A 15,740-nucleotide genomic window follows, 5' to 3' on the forward strand; every position below is an offset into this window, starting at 1 on the left:
ATCTCTTGCAACTCTAAGGGAAGAGAACAATTAAGTGTCTTAGAGACTGGGTGTATTGAGGGCTAGAGTTTGTGAGGAAATCTCCCACTCCATAATCTCCGATTTTGATTTTTTTTTAGTGAAATCTTTGCATTGTTTCTGCTCGTAGATGTATGTCAATAGACCGAACCATATAAATATTTTGTGCTCTTATTTTTTTTTCTTTTTTCTTCTTTGTTCGTTATTCTCTCTGCTTGTCGCAACACCCACAAAGGTGGAAATGGCTGGAGTAGATTGGTGGCATGAAGCATACGATGATTCAGGATGTTGCTTTTTCGCGGCATCCTATCATGCAAATGCCATAGTTAACTAATTTTCTAAACTCAGACAAGTATCCAAGTTGGTTGGAAATAAGTTGGCCGGCAATATGGTTCAATTAAATAAGTAAAAAAAAAGAGCAAATTAGAATCATGTATTAAGATTGATTAACATAATCCTTTCATGAGCTAAATCTTCTTGTCTCTTCTTCACTCTCCTGTAAAATGTGTCCGTAATATCTATCTCAAGTTCCTCGACAAATTTAAACCATTTTATCAATAATCTTACCCTCAGTCTATAAGTCATTTTAATAATATTTTATATAAATTCATAAAATATTATCCTCCTTTCGGATCCTAAACTAGTTCATCAAGAAAGAGAACTGTGAATCCAAAACCTGGGGCAACGAACCACAAGCAAGCAACCATGGCTACTATTATACATGCATTGCAAACCTTTTTTTCTTTAAACAAAAAGGTAGAACATTATTGCAAACGTCACAGCTTCCGTTTGCGTTCCTCCAGTCTCTTCTTTCCCAGCTTCCGTTTGCTATCATCCACAGCTCCCCCCGCAAGGAATATCATCAAAAAAGAAGAAGAAGAAGAAAAAAAATTGCCCGTGGGAGCAGATCCGACTAGAAAGAGAGCTGCATGCTTGGCGGAAAATAAGTGCTCTTCCGAAGCAGTAGATAAATAAAAGTGTTATTGTTCACTTGCAAAGAAATATATTGTGCTTTATTTTTTTTCTTTTTTTATCAAAACTAAATCAATTAAAAGTCGTCAAATTTCTTTCAACTTTACATTTCAGCGTTGAAGGGCAAACTTTTCGTGCTAGAGAACGAGTTATTTGGTTCATGGATCACCTCGTATACAAAATGTTCATTTATGATCATCCTAATTTCCGTCCTCTATGATATTTTCCCACTTCACAGAAATTCTTATTTATTATGTTTTCTTTTTATTTTATTTTCTTTTTTTTTTGAGAAGAACAGGAGACTCAAAAGCTTCAGCCGCATTAGTTCCCTACAATTTTATTCATAAGGGAGAAAAAGGTTTCGTACGTACAAGAAAGACTGTGGGCAAGAATTTACATCTGGAACAATAAAGAAAAAAAAAATCCAAATAAAAGCCAACAGTAATATTTCAGAAAAAAACCTCAAAACTGCCAAAACATGAAAAAGATTATATCAATGGAAACTTCAGAAGAGAGAGAGGAGAGAGCCCATCCAAATATTACGCTTTCCTTATCATTTGCACACATTAGTGCCTTCCATTGATGCATCCTTATTTTATACAAGGACGAAGGCTGAAAAAACCTAAAAACCTTTTGTTGGGTAAAGGTAAAACCCTTGCATTATAGAAAGCCTGTGCTCTAAAACTTCGGACCTTATATCACCATTGTTTTCTAGTAAAGAAAATCTCGTCTATCATGCATGCATTAAGGTCTCAAGAGACTCCATCAAAGTGTACTTTCCCAGCCGCAGGCTTATATATATTGTTACCCAAAATTTTGAAGTAGCGTTCTGCCCTTCTAAAAGACTCGACTGCATCGCCCTGTCTAAAGAACGACTTTGCTTCTTGATACGAACGTCGAACGATCAGCTTGGCATCATCATCAAAGCGACTTCCTTGTGTCAGGACGCATCACATTCGATACGGTAAGTGTGACCTTTTGACTCATTCATATTCATATATATATATATATATATATATATATATATATATATATATATATATATATATATATATATATATATATATATATATATATATATATATATATATATATATATATATATATATAAAGCTTCTCCCCCTCTCATGAATACAATTACACAAATATATCCTTGTGCTGTCTTATTTTCCTTTACGCCGACGCTTATAAGTATCGGTGATTAAATCTTTTGACGCATATAAGCATCGGTAATAGGTCGCTGACGCCAACACTACACAAAGCGTCGGTGGAACCGTTCTTTTCTGACGCTTTTAAATATTTTTTCTTATGCCGACGCTTATAAGTATCGGTGATTAAATTTTCCGACACGTATAAGCGTCGATAATAGATCGCTGGCACCAACGCTACACAAAGTGTCGGCGGAACATTTTTTTCCAATGCTTTTTAAAAGCGTCGGCAATATAAAGTCGGCAAAAATCTTTTTTGTTGTAGTATCCGGTCTTGGCCATGGCCTTGCGGTCACATTTGCCGTCATTTTTAATAATTAAATTAGATCAGCTCTACAGCTGGTGGCATAAATGATGATAATAATTTTTATCAATTCAGTCCTCGAGCATGCAAGAAATTATCCCAATTACAGGTGCCAATACTTGAAGCTTGCCGACCAAGGAATCCAAGAATGAGTTAAGGGACCATCGGGTACCCTCACAAATACGATGCTTATAATTACTTATGAGCTTCAAGGTCACATGGTGACACCTTTCACCTATTTAATCAATTAACTAAAAGAATGGGGTTTTCTTGAGGAAGGGATGTAGTCGTTGCACGTGCAATCACAAAGGTTATACGTACGGTATTGAATTAAATACGTAGCTGCATGTGGGTGCCGCTGGTTGCGGTTCAATTGACATTAATGACTCGGTACGTAGAAAAAGAAAATCTCATTAAAGAAAGCTGAGGGTTCAATATACCATATCTAAAAATAATTTTTACACAGTTGCTTTAATATATATATATATATATATATATATATATATATTAAAATGACTAATATTTGATTGAACACCTATTTTTAAAAAAATTATGTAAAATACATACTATATCATTAATAAGAAAAAAATGCTTATTTTATTTAAAAGCTTAAGAGTAATTTTGAAAAAAAAAAATAAAACAATAGGAATTAGATTTTTTTATATTTTATACAAGCTTGTTTTTCATGTGAAATATAAGAATTTTATTTACATTAGAAAGCTACTTTTCTATTTTTTTTCTCTAAAAGCTCAATAAAATATGAGGGGCATTTTCTTCTCTTTCGGCGAACCAAACGATTTCTAAAAGCATAGGCGACACTTAACCTTGATGCAATCTTGAGTATTAATAACCATCCTTAGTACGGACAGGAGCCAAATGAGACCTTGCCGTCCCTTTTCTAAGAACTGCAGCTCGTGGTATATTTATATATGTTGGCATACCATCTCTCAAGCAACCATGCAGCCGACCCCGTTATACCTTTTCGTTAGTGTCCTCTCGAGCAACGATATGGCCTTTTGGTCGATGTGGAGGGCATCTGAATCCTTGCCGACATCACTTTGTCAATGTCTTGCATGTTTATACTCGCATAAAACACGAGGCGGAACTCCTGGAACCTTAGCAACCTTTCATGCAGATGCAAGCTTTCTGACTCACTTCTCTTTTTGACTAAACAAAGGGCATGCATTCACGAACCAAAGCACGCAAGCCATTTCTTTGCACAAGACCCTAAAGCTTGGACCCCGGTGCTTTGTCCCCTAAAATCAGAATGCCATCTCTCCCATACTCGTTTCTTTTATCTTTCAATCCATGTTACGTAAAACATTTACATCATGCATTCCCATCTCTCCCATACTTCGGAATTTTCCATGGCAAACCTGTTAATAGGTTTTTGGACAATAACATGAATTAGGTTCCAATGGGAGCTCCTAAGTTAGTGGCATTAGGGGACATGTTCATAATTTCTACGTTCCTTGTCTAAGGCACATGATAAATCAACAACTGTCCCAATGAAACATGGTAGAGTGCTGATGAAAGCTCACAGGGGGCACTACATGTGCTTTTTCTCATGTTACAAAAGCCTATAGATGTATATAAGTCAGTTGGATGGGTAGATGTTAGTCCTTCTCTTTTTCTTTTTTTTATTTTTCCTCTTCCATTCAACTTTGGCACATTCATCGCCAAAATTGTCATTGTTCACAATGTTTTCTGCAAGACAATGTCACAAGAGATGATTAAAATATTTAAACATCGATCTACGAGCATCATCGAAACATGAAGGTTTAGATTAATGTATCTCCAATATGAAATTCAAAAATATCATTCAATTGATGTTGCTCTTTATGTAATGTCCGGGCTCACAACCTACTAGGCCCAATAAGAAATGGGCCCAGTTAAGGGTTTGGGCCCAAATTTCACTGTGGGCAGTGCTGTATAAGGTTTAAAAAAAAAAAAAAAAAAAAAAAAAAGAAAGAAACGAAGGGATAAGACCGACAGGGGGGGTTACCGCGCCCCCCTGCTGGCAGCCGATGCCGGCGCGCCGGAGACAGGGGGGGCGGCGGCCAGTCCCGAAATATGGAGGAAAGGAGAGGATGGGACGTCTCAGACGAGGGTTTCATCCTCTAATCAAATATTTAAGCCTCTGCCGGCAACCCCAAATCACAGACCCCCCTAAACACCGAACGAGAGAACGAGAGAGAGAGCCGAAGCCCTGGAGCCTAAGGCCAAGGAGCTCTGAAGCTCTGGGAAAGGAAGGACTATTAGGGAGGAAGCACTGCCGACTGCAACCGGCCAAGGTAAGGAGTTTTAGGGTTATGGTTTAATAGAAGTAAAGAAACCCCTCTGTGGGGTGCTCTCCCCCTCTGTGTCAACAGTGAAACAGAGGGGAGGAGGCCGACACAGGAGAGGGAGAAAAAATCCACAAGCCCTAGGTCGGACAGGACTCACAGGCCGCGTACTCGATGACCACCCGGGCCGAACCCAACCGGGCTCGGCCTGCGGACGAACCGGACACCGCGGCCTCGGCCGCGGGTACCCTGGGGTTCGGGGGGCAGCCCCGGGCCGCTGGATCTGGCCGAGCCGGCAACAGAGGTGGCCACAAGGCCACCAACCCCGGCCGGACCACCACCTCTTCTCCGGCAAGGGGTGGTGGAGCCGGAAGGAAGAACCAAGGAGTAGAGAAAAAAAGAAAAAAAAAAAAAAAAAAAAGGAAAAGGAAAAAAAAAAAAAAAAAAAAAAAAAAAAAAAAAGAGGGGGTACTTACCGCGGACCACGGCCTTACCTCGCCGTGGTCGGAGCCAGAGAAGTTCTCCCGGAGGAGATCGGCCTCGACCCCACCTCCCGGCTCTTTTCCTCTCCTCCGGCACCACTTCGAAGAAGAGGGAAAGGGCCGGCCTCCCACCGTCGCCGCCCCGAAGGGGAAGCACCACTCCGGGCTGGTAGATCGGGAGCCTCGCCTCCCCGGCCGCCTGCGAGAGGAGGGGAAGAAATGGAAGGCGGCGAGGGAAGAAGGAGGCCGGGGAGGGTTCGGTAAAGGTCGGAAGGAGGAGGAGGCCGTAGATCTGGCCGGATGAGGAGGGGAGCCGGAGGACCGGCCGGAGACATGGGTCGGTAGAGACGAAGGAGAGAAGAGGGAGAGAGAGAGAGGGAAAGAAAGGGAGTGACCGAGAGGGGGAAGGCCACAGATTTGGCCGGAGGAGAAGAAGGTGAGCCGGAAGTTAAGGTTTCGGCGAAAATAAAGAAGAAAAAAAAAAAAAAAAGAGAGAGAGAGAGAGAGTCAGGGAGAGTGAGAGTTGCTTTGGCCAGAGGCGAAGAGGAAGACCGAAGGGCCGGCCGGAGCAACCAGGGCCTCCGGTGAGAGTGAAGGAGAGAACGAGGGAGAGGGAGACCCGAGAGGAGAGAGAGGAGAGCGGGAGATTAAGAGGCGGAAGCCTCTGGAAGGGGGGAGAAAGATCTGTTAACGGGTTCGCGGGTCGGATCCGAATCCGAACCCGCAACCCGTTAAGCCCAAAGAAAAAGAAAAAAAAAAAGAAGAAAGAAAAAAAAAAGAAAGAAAAAGAAAAAGAAAAAGAAAAAGAAAAAGGGAAAGGGTTTAGCCAAATTCGACTAAACCCGAGCCCAATCAAATTGGGCTAAGTCTGGACAAGCCAGACTATAAATTTAACCCGAAATTAAACCCAATTAAGCTGGGAATTAAGCTTAGTGGCCAATCGGAAGGCCAATTAAGACTTATGAGCCCAGCCAAGACCCCAATACAAGGGAATTAGGCTTGGGCTAAATTTCAGGTAGAAAAAGAAATAATATATTGTTATTATGACATGATTGTAGGTGACTTAGGACTCGTCACCAGGACGCAGGAGACCTAGGAGAAAGGCAAATTACGGTAAGTAACTTGTTTTAATCTTGTTGTTAATCGTGTGTGTAAGTAACCTGTCCTAATCTTTTATGGATCATGCATGAAATTTAACCCGTTATACAAATTATGATTATATGTGCTTTATGATTTCCATTGTGCCTACGAAATAAGTGTATTACATTATATCCTAAGATATGGATTATGAATTATGTGTACGAGTGGCATGTGTTAGCCATATAATTGGTGATTATGCATAAATCATGCTTATGTAGATTTCATAATGCATGTAAGGTGAACGGAATTGTATGTCATAACTTTTATTAGCATGAGCATAAAGCATGATGATGAATTGCCTCTAGTTGTTTGCACATCGTGCAAGGGGTACCTAAGGGTTTTGATGCTACGGGCCGAATGCAACTGAGCCGGCCTTGCCAGTGGCCGATAATGACTGAGCCAGCCCCGCCAGTGGCCGACTAATAACTGAGCAGGCCCCGCCAGTGACCATTAATGAATTCACCGTAGCATCTATGAGGTACTACCTATACGGAGCATTATTTATGAACTCTTAAGAGCTACTGACCTAATGTAACTGAGCCGGCCTTGCCAGTGGCCGAGAATGACTGAGCCAGCCCCGCCAGTGGCCGCCTAATAACTGAGCCGGTCCCGCCAGTGGCCAAGAAAGACTTCGCAGTAGCATTTAAGAGCATGACCACGGCAATGCCGGTGGCACGATTTTTCCTACATGTGCATATTACATGATTTCTTGATATTGTAGGATACTGTTTTATTTACTCAGCATGGATATTTTATGATTGATTTAGTAGCATACATGTCAGTTTCTCAAATCCTGATAAGCATGATTAATATTTTTAGTCGATTCGACAAGATTATGCAGGATTACTTACTGAGCCGTGTAGCTCATGCCTGTTCTTTTACGTTTTTTTTTTTTGATCACCACCAGTGACAGCTGCCAGAAGCATTTTTCTTTTGCCACAGGGCTTCTTTATTTTTGGGATGATATAAATAAACTTTTGTGTATATACAAACTATGTAGAAGCTCTGTACTTTATATGAACCAGTGGGTTGTAATACTTTCTTTTGATATATACAAGTTACACTGCTTTTGACTACCTGTTTACCATGTACGAGGCTGCGTGCTATTGCGGGTAGTAGTCGGCAATAGCACGGCCGTGTCACGGATTCGGATCCGGGGCGTGACATTTCGTGGTATCAGAGCTTTAGGACTAACAAGAATATAACAATAAAATTTGGGGTTAACGGGTAGTTAAGGGTGTTGAGACTTATTAGGGTATATTGACCTTACTTTGAATTTTGGTTGCAGTAAACACTATAAGATATGGAGGATGATAGGAGGCCACCGTCCCCAGATCCTAGCTACCGCTCCGAGTCCCCGGATACACCACGCTCTGGGGCAGGTAGCGCGGATCTAGCTGGAATGTACCAGCTGATAGTGCAGCTCCTCCAGCAGCAGCAGCAGATACAGCTAGCTACCCTACAACCAACCAGCTCTTATTATGAGAGGTTCCGACGACTGAACCCACCAGTATTTGATGGCGGACCGGACCCGATAGCGGCCGAGACATGGATTCGGGATATGGAGAAGATGTTCCAAGCACTCCAGTTCCCCGAAGAAACGAAGGTCCGATTAGCCATCCCCCAGCTAAAGGGGAGCGCCGAGTTTTGGTGGACGACCATGGAGACCGCATACCCCGCCAGCAGGATTACTTGGAGGGACTTCACGAGGCTGTTCTATGCAGAGTATTTCCCGGACTCGGTGAACCAGATGAAACAAGATGAGTTTTTGACACTGACGCAGTCCGAGCATATGTCTGTCCTGCAGTATGCCAGCAAATTCAACGAACTGGGCCGGTTCTGCCCCCAGTTCATGGAAAATGAAAGGAGTAAGGCAAGCCGGTTTGAGCGAGGGCTGAGGTATAGGATCAGATCTCGGATATCTTCTCACCTATTCACCTGCTACAGAGACGTGCTGGACCGGGCCTTGAAGGTTGAGGCCGACTTGATGAGGCCTGACTTAGAAAGAGGTGATCTGACGAAGGCCAGGTCAGCAGGAGGACAGAGCAGTAGGCCCAAGGGCATCAAGGGGTCTATGATTAAAAAGAGGCAGAACCGAGGTTGCCCTAGCTGCGGCAAGCATCACAGTGGGCCCTGTCTGAAGAAAATTGGGGCATGTTTTACATGCGGGCAGCTCGGACATATGGCACGTGATTGTCCAAAGAGGGCACCCAGACCTCCTGCAACTGAGGACCAGAAGCCAACGAACACCCCCCGAGTATTCGCACTGACTCGCCAGGACGCTAGTGCGAGCGACCAAGTGGTGACAGGTACACTGCCAGTTAATTTGATTGATGCCTCTATTCTATTTGATTCTGGTTCCACACATTCCTTCGTGTCAGTTAGTTTTTCCAAACAGTTGCACTGCACATCAGAGAAAATAGAACCATTGCATGTTGCCACACCCCTTCAAGAGACAGTGATAGTTAACACTAAATACAAGAACTGCATAATTCATTTGGGAGGAAAAGAATTAGAAGCAAATCTTCTACAGCTGGACATGCATGATTTTGACATCATCTTGGGAATGGACTGGATGTCCCAGTATCATGCCCACATTGATTGTTACCATAAGAAAGTGGTATTCCGAATGCCAGGAGAACCAGAATTCTTCTTTCAGAATGACGATACGCCCCCTCAATGTAAGCCGACACTGCATTTCATTTCTTCCTTGCGAGCCATTAAAGCACTCAGAAAGGGGTGCACGGCTTACCTGGCATGTGTCACGGATACCCAAAAGGAAATCAAACTAGAAGATATTCCGGTAGTCAAAGAATATCCGGATGTTTTTCCTGAAGAGTTACCGGGACTACCCCCTGATCGAGAGGTCGAATTTACTATAGACCTCACCCCTGGAGCAGGACCTATCTCCAAGGCTCCTTATCGAATGGCCCCTGCTGAGCTCAGAGAATTAAAGACACAATTACAAGAGCTTTTGGATAAAAAGTTCATTCAACCCAGTGTGTCTCCATGGGGAGCTCCAGTACTGTTTGTAAAAAAGAAGGATGGGAGCATGCGGCTGTGCATCGATTACCGGGAACTGAACAAGATAACAATAAAGAACAAATATCCTCTGCCCCGGATCGACGACCTGTTTGACCAGCTGCAAGGTGCCCAAGTCTTCTCCAAGATAGATTTGCGGTCCGGTTACCATCAGTTAAAAATCAAGCCGGATGACGTGCCAAAGACTGCATTCCGAACCAGGTATGGGCATTACGAATTTTTGGTTATGCCATTCGGACTGTCCAATGCTCCAGCTGCTTTTATGGACTTAATGAACAGAGTCTTCAAGCAGAATTTAGATCAGTTTGTGATAGTCTTTATTGATGATATACTGATTTACTCAAGGAGCAGGGAAGAGCACGAAGTTCATTTAAGAATGGTACTACAGACCCTTCAGAAGAAAAAGCTATATGCCAAGCTGAGCAAATGCGAGTTCTGGTTGAGCAGCGTGGCATTCCTCGGTCACGTGATCTCCGGGGATGGGGTGTCAGTTGACCCTAAGAAAATAGAAGCGGTGGTAGATTGGCCTCATCCCACCAATGTCAAAGAAATTAGAAGCTTTTTGGGACTGGCCGGGTATTACCGACGGTTTGTGGAAGGGTTTTCCAAAATAGCCACTCCCTTGACCCGATTAACCAAAAAACGGGCCAAGTTTATCTGGGACAGCAGTTGTGAGAAGAGCTTCCAGGAGTTAAAACAGAGGTTAGTGTCTGCTCCAATTTTAACTCTGCCATCCACAAATGGAGAATTTACTATTTATAGTGATGCTTCCAAAACCGGGCTAGGCTGTGTATTAATGCAAAATGGCAAGGTAGTAGCCTATGCCTCTAGACAGCTAAAGCCCTATGAGCAGAATTATCCAACCCACGACCTGGAGTTAGCTGCAGTGGTCTTTGCCCTGAAAATCTGGAGGCACTACCTTTATGGAGAGCATTGTGAAGTGTACACTGACCATAAGAGTTTAAAGTACATATTCACTCAGAAAGAATTGAATATGCGACAAAGAAGATGGTTGGAACTCCTGAAAGACTATGATTTGGATATCAAGTATCATCCAGGCAAAGCTAATGTGGTGGCTGACGCTCTAAGCAGAAAGTCAGCAGTAAGTTCATCTGCACTACTCACCACCCAGCCACAGGTGCAGAAGGATCTTGATAAGCTGCAGGTTGAAGTGATTGTACAACCTACAAAAAGTCTGCTGGCCACTCTAAGAATACAACCGACACTGATCGACAGAATAAAGATCGCTCAGCAGTCTGACGCACGCACAGGTCAACTCAAGGATGAAGTAGAAAAAGGGTTACGACCCGAGCTCCAGATTCACTCAGATGGTACCCTGAGGTTCGGTCATCGATTGTATGTCCCAGCTGATGTGGAATTAAAGAAAGAAATTCTAGGAGAAGCCCACCAATCCCGCTTCTCCGTTCACCCCGGCAGTACCAAGATGTACAGGGACCTCCGAGAGCATTACTGGTGGAAGGGTATGAAAAGAGAAATAGCTGAGTATGTTGCCCGATGCATGACCTGTCAGCTGATAAAAGCAGAACACCAGAGGCCGGCAGGGTTACTAGAGCCATTGGAGATTCCAGAATGGAAATGGGAGCATATCACTATGGACTTTGTTACAGGGCTTCCAAGAACAGTAAAAAGGAATGACGCAGTGTGGGTGATTGTCGACCGCCTCACAAAGTCAGCTCACTTCCTACCCTTTAGGGTTGGAACCTCATTGGACAGGCTGGCCTAAGTGTACATTAATGAAATTGTGCGCCTACATGGAGTGCCAGTGAGCATCGTCTCTGATCGTGACCCTCGATTTGTATCCAGATTCTGGGGAAGCTTTCAGAAGGCCATGGGTACCGAATTGAGGCTCAGTACCGCATACCACCCCCAGACCGATGGTCAGTCAGAGCGAACAATACAGACCCTGGAAGACATGTTAAGAGCTTGTACCATGGACCTAGGTGGAGGCTGGGACGACCACGTACCTCTGGTAGAGTTTGCCTACAACAACAGTTACCATTCCAGCATCCAAATGGCACCATATGAAGCTCTATATGGAAGGAAGTGCCGATCTCCTCTGCATTGGGATGAGGTCGGAGAACGAAAACTACTCGGTCCTGAATTGGTCCAGAGTGCTAGAGATAAGGTACTGCTAATAATGCGGAGACTACAAGCCGCTCAGGACAGACAGAAACGATGGGCTGACAAAGGCAGGAGAGAATTGGAATTTTTGGAGGGAAACTTCGTCTTCCTAAAAATTTCTCCGTCAAGGGGTGTTACTCGATTTGGGCGGCACGGTAAACTGAGTCCCCGCTACATCGGCCCATTCGAGGTTCTCGCTAAAGTGGGCAAGGTCGCCTACAAGCTGGCCCTACCTCCAGAGTTATCAGGAGTACACGACGTCTTTCATGTCTCCCTCCTACGCAGGTACATCCCAGATCCCAGTCATGTATTACAGTATGAACCCCTGCAGATAAATGAAGACCTGACCTATGAGGAAGCTCCTCTGCGCATCGTCGATAAGAAGGAGCAAATTCTTCGGAGGCGTACCATCCCTTATGTCAAAGTTCAGTGGGCCAACCACACTGAACGGGAAGCCACCTGGGAACTTGAAGAGGAGATGCGCCAAAGTTACCCCCAGCTCTTCGAAGATAGAGGTATGTATAATTTCGCGGACGAAATTTATTTTAAGGAGGGTAGGATGTAATGTCCGGGCCCACAACCTACTAGGCCCAATAAGAAATGGGCCCAGTTAAGGGTTTGGGCCCAAATTTCACTGTGGGCAGTGCTGTATAAGGTTTAAAAAAAAAAAAAAAAAAAAAACGAAGGGATAAGACCGACAGGGGGGGTTACCGCGCCCCCTTGCTGGCAGCCGATGCCGGCGCGCCGGAGACAGGGGGGGCGGCGGCCAGTCCCGAAATATGGAGGAAAGGAGAGGATGGGACGTCTCAGACGAGGGTTTCATCCTCTAATCAAATATTTAATCCTCTGCCGGCAACCCCAAATCACAGACCCCCCTAAACACCGAACGAGAGAACGAGAGAGAGAGCCGAAGCCCTGGAGCCTAAGGCCAAGGAGCTCTGAAGCTCTGGGAAAGGAAGGACTATTAGGGAGGAAGCACTGCCGACTGCAACCGGCCAAGGTAAGGAGTTTTAGGGTTATGGTTTAATAGAAGTAAAGAAACCCCTCTGTGGGGTGCTCTCCCCCTCTGTGTCAACAGTGAAACAGAGGGGAGGAGGCCGACACAGGAGAGGGAGAAAAAACCCACAAGCCCTAGGTCGGACTGGACTCACAGGCCGCGTACTCGATGACCACCCGGGCCGAACCCAACCGGGCTCAGCCTGCGGACGAACCGGACACCGCGGCCTCGGCCGCGGGTACCCTGGGGTTCGGGGGGCAGCCCCGGGCCGCCGGATCTGGCCGAGCCGGCAACAGAGGTGGCCACAAGGCCACCAACCCCGGCCGGACCACCACCTCTTCTCCGGCAAGGGGTGGTGGAGCCGGAAGGAAGAACCAAGGAGTAGAGAAAAAAAGAAAGAAAAGAAGAAGAAAACGGAAGAGGAAGAAGAACAAAAAAAAAAAAAAAAAAAAAAAAAAGAGGGGGTACTTACCGCGGACCACGGCCTTACCTCGCCGTGGTCGGAGCCAGAGAAGTTCTCCCGGAGGAGATCGGCCTCGACCCCACCTCCCGGCTCTTTTCCTCTCCTCCGGCACCACTTCGAAGAAGAGGGAAAGGGCCGGCCTCCCACCGTCGCCGCCCCGAAGGGGAAGCACCACTCCGGGCTGGTAGATCGGGAGCCTCGCCTCCCCGGCCGCCTGCGAGAGGAGGGGAAGAAATGGAAGGCGGCGAGGGAAGAAGGAGGCCGGGGAGGGTTCGGTAAAGGTCGGAAGGAGGAGGAGGCCGTAGATTTGGCCGGATGAGGAGGGGAGCCGGAGGACCGGCCGGAGACATGGGTCGGTAGAGACGAAGGAGAGAAGAGGGAGAGAGAGAGAGGGAAAGAAAGGGAGTGACCGAGAGGGGGAAGGCCACAGATTTGGCCGGAGGAGAAGAAGGTGAGCCGGAAGTTAAGGTTTCGGCGAAAATAAAGAAGAAAAAAAAAAAAAGAGAGAGAGAGAGAGAGAGTCAGGGAGAGTGAGAGTTGCTTTGGCCAGAGGCGAAGAGGAAGACCGAAGGGCCGGCCGGAGCAACCAGGGCCTCCGGTGAGAGTGAAGGAGAGAACGAGGGAGAGGGAGACCCGAGAGGAGAGAGAGGAGAGCGGGAGATTAAGAGGCGGAAGCCTCTGGAAGGGGGGAGAAAGATCTGTTAACGGGTTCGCGGGTCGGATCCGAATCCGAACCCGCAACCCGTTAAGCCCAAAGAAAAAGAAAAAAAAAAAAAAAGAAAGAAAAAGAAAAAGAAAAAGAAAAAGAAAAAGGGAAAGGGTTTAGCCAAATTCGACTAAACCCGAGCCCAATCAAATTGGGCTAAGTCTGGACAAGCCAGACTATAAATTTAACCCGAAATTAAACCCAATTAAGCTGGGAATTAAGCTTAGTGGCCAATCGGAAGGCCAATTAAGACTTATGAGCCCAGCCAAGACCCCAATACAAGGGAATTAGGCTTGGGCTAAATTTCAGGTAGAAAAAGAAATAATATATTGTTATTATGACATGATTGTAGGTGACTTAGGACTCGTCACCAGGACGCAGGAGACCTAGGAGAAAGGCAAATTACGGTAAGTAACTTGTTTTAATCTTGTTGTTAATCGTGTGTGTAAGTAACCTGTCCTAATCTTTTATGGATCATGCATGAAATTTAACCCGTTATACAAGTTATGATTATATGTGCTTTATGATTTCCATTGTGCCTACGAAATAAGTGTATTACATTATATCCTAAGATATGGATTATGAATTATGTGTACGAGTGGCATGTGTTAGCCATATAATTGGTGATTATGCATAAATCATGCTTATGTAGATTTCATAATGCATGTAAGGTGAACGGAATTGTATGTCATAACTTTTATTAGCATGAGCATAAAGCATGATGATGAATTGCCTCTAGTTGTTTGCACATCGTGCAAGGGGTACCTAAGGGTTTTGATGCTACGGGCCGAATGCAACTGAGCCGGCCTTGCCAGTGGCCGATAATGACTGAGCCAGCCCCGCCAGTGGCCGACTAATAACTGAGCAGGCCCCGCCAGTGACCATTAATGAATTCACCGTAGCATCTATGAGGTACTACCTATACGGAGCATTATTTATGAACTCTTAAGAGCTACTGACCTAATGTAACTGAGCCGGCCTTGCTAGTGGCCGAGAATGACTGAGCCAGCCCCGCCAGTGGCCGCCTAATAACTGAGCCGGTCCCGCCAGTGGCCAAGAAAGACTTCGCAGTAGCATTTAAGAGCATGACCACGGCAATGCCGGTGGCACGATTTTTCCTACATGTGCATATTACATGATTTCTTGATATTGTAGGATACTGTTTTATTTACTCAGCATGGATATTTTATGATTGATTTAGTAGCATACATGTCAGTTTCTCAAATCCTGATAAGCATGATTAATATTTTTAGTCGATTCGACAAGATTATGCAGGATTACTTACTGAGCCGTGTAGCTCATGCCTGTTCTTTTACGTTTTTTTTTTTAGATCACCACCAGTGACAGCTGCCAGAAGCATTTTTCTTTTGCCACAGGGCTTCTTTATTTTTGGGATGATATAAATAAACTTTTGTGTATATACAAACTATGTAGAAGCTCTGTACTTTATATGAACCAGTGGGTTGTAATACTTTCTTTTGATATATACAAGTTACACTGCTTTTGACTACCTGTTTACCATGTACGAGGCTGCGTGCTATTGCGGGTAGTAGTCGGCAATAGCACGGCCGTGTCACGGATTCGGATCCGGGGCGTGACACTTTATGCATCCCTCAGCTGCATTAATGGCAGGCATTCTTTTGATATGCCACCACACTAGTATTTTAGAGGAAGCTTGTTGGAACAATAGAGAGAAGGCACAACATGTTCTGAGTTAATGTACAACTTTTTATCACTTCCAAAGTTGCACAAACTCAGTCCATTACCATACACCCATTAATTCGTACAACTTTTTATCACATCAATGCCACATGTGACAGATGCACATTTTTTTTTTTTGATCAAGATGAAGATAGCAACATGATGCTATTAGGTTACCTTTTTTTTCTTTAATTTTTGAATAAGATTCTCTCTCCAAACCAAATTGCTAGAAAGCAATCAGGTTATCACATTTCATCTACAGTGTCACTGCATGCTCGTT

Source organism: Phoenix dactylifera, chromosome 9 (assembly GCF_009389715.1).
Source record: "Phoenix dactylifera cultivar Barhee BC4 chromosome 9, palm_55x_up_171113_PBpolish2nd_filt_p, whole genome shotgun sequence".
NCBI classification, from domain to species: Eukaryota; Viridiplantae; Streptophyta; class Magnoliopsida; order Arecales; family Arecaceae; genus Phoenix; species Phoenix dactylifera.